This window comes from Gekko japonicus, unplaced genomic scaffold, assembly GCF_001447785.1.
Source record: "Gekko japonicus isolate JY-2015 unplaced genomic scaffold, Gekko_japonicus_V1.1 scaffold939, whole genome shotgun sequence".
Classification (NCBI taxonomy): domain Eukaryota; kingdom Metazoa; phylum Chordata; class Lepidosauria; order Squamata; family Gekkonidae; genus Gekko; species Gekko japonicus.
The window spans coordinates 119,195-120,931 of record NW_015174301.1 but is presented as its reverse complement, the minus strand read 5'-3'; positions in this window follow the sequence as shown (position 1 = coordinate 120,931).

Sequence of the window (1,737 nt, the reverse complement as noted above, 5' to 3'; positions counted from 1 at the left end):
CCCCCTGCCCCCCCCCCCCCCAAGCACCAAGCATACAGAGCATCACTTGCCCCAGACTGAGAGTTCCTATCTGTACCTCGTGGCTAATAGCCACCAGTGGACCTCTGCTCCATATGCTTATCCAGTTCCCTCTTGAAGCTGTCCATGCTTGTAGCCGCCGCCACCTCCTGTGGCAGTGAATTCCAAGACCTCCACTTGAGACCCTGGAGAGCGGCTCCCAGTCTGAGTAGACAATACTGACCTTGACAGACTGAGGGCCTGGTTTGGTAGATGGCAGCCCAGGCTGAATAGAGACCGCGGATGCTTCTCTCACTACAACCTCGAACATTCTGCCCCTGGGGGTTTCTCCCCTACTCTAATCAAGCTGACTACATTTCCTGTTGTACCTTTGCATCCTCCTGACTCCGTTCTTCGCATCGCCCCCTTCCACCTTCTGACTCGGATACAAGGACTCGGGGATCTCCGTTCCTGCTTGTATCTGACGAAGGAAGCTCTGACTCTCGAAAGCTTATGCCAGGGGGTCCCCAAACTTTTGGATCCTGCGGGAGCCTTTGGAATCCTGCCCCGACGTAGTGGGCGCCCGGTGAAGATCCTCGCGCTTTGGCCGAAGCTGCTGCCCAAAAGCAACGTTTCAAAACACCTGCACAGCCAATCAAATCTCTGGCGGCCAATCGGAAGCCTTCCGGAGCGAAAGCCGCACCTGGCCCAGCCCACTTTCCTAAAACACTTGGGAGGGGGCACCAGGAAGGGGGGTGGGCACAGGCACCACGTTGGGGACCCCTGGCTTATACCCTGAATCTTGTTGGTCTCTTAAAATGCGACTGGACTCGAATCTAGGTCTTCTACTGCAGATAGAGAAGGAGGGATTGGATTTATACCCCACCCTTCAGTACCCAAAGGAGTCTCAGAGGGTCTTAGTCTCCTTACCCTTCCCTTCCCCTCCCCACAACAGACACCCTGGGAGGTAGGTGGGGCCGAGAGAGCTCTTTCGAGAACTGCTCCTGAGAGAACAGCTCAGAGAGAACTTGTGACTGACCCAAGGTCATACCAGTAGATGCATGTGGAGGAGTGGGGAATCAAACCTGGTTCTCCCAGATTAGAGTCCGCCGCACTTAACCACTACACCAAACTGGCTACATCCAACTGGATAAACACAACTACGCTTTTTGAAAGAGTCCCAAGTGTGCATCATTCTCTGCACTGGCGAGAAAGTTTGCAGCTTCCTTCCGCAGTGCCAAATCGATACCACTCACCTGTGACGTCGCAGAAAGGCTGAGATGGGCTGGAACAGCTCAAGGGGCAGGTTCTTCCTTGTATGTTTGTGGAAACAGCGGCTGGGTGTCCGGAACCGGGGTGGGGGGGAGACCCTGCTACAAACATACAGAATTAGCAGAATGTGTGAAGTCGTTCTTGGTGGCGCAAACTGTGCTGCAACTGCTACCGTGTAAGGAAAGAGCGTGGGCCAATATGCCCCGCTCTGCGGCCCCCTTCCAGACAAAGAAAAAGGTTAACAGCTTGCTTGGGTGGTCTTTTAATACAAATCCTAACTGAATAGGTGACCCAGCGGCCAAAGAAAAGATACACTTTGGATACGGTATGATCATTCCGGAGCGTAAGCGGCAATGGAAGGGATAGCAGCAAGGCCCAGAGAAGAAGCAGATGGAACGGGTCGCGTCCGGGTCATCCCTAGCCCAATGTGTCTTTAGAACTTGGGAGACCTGTATGAATTGGGGGGGG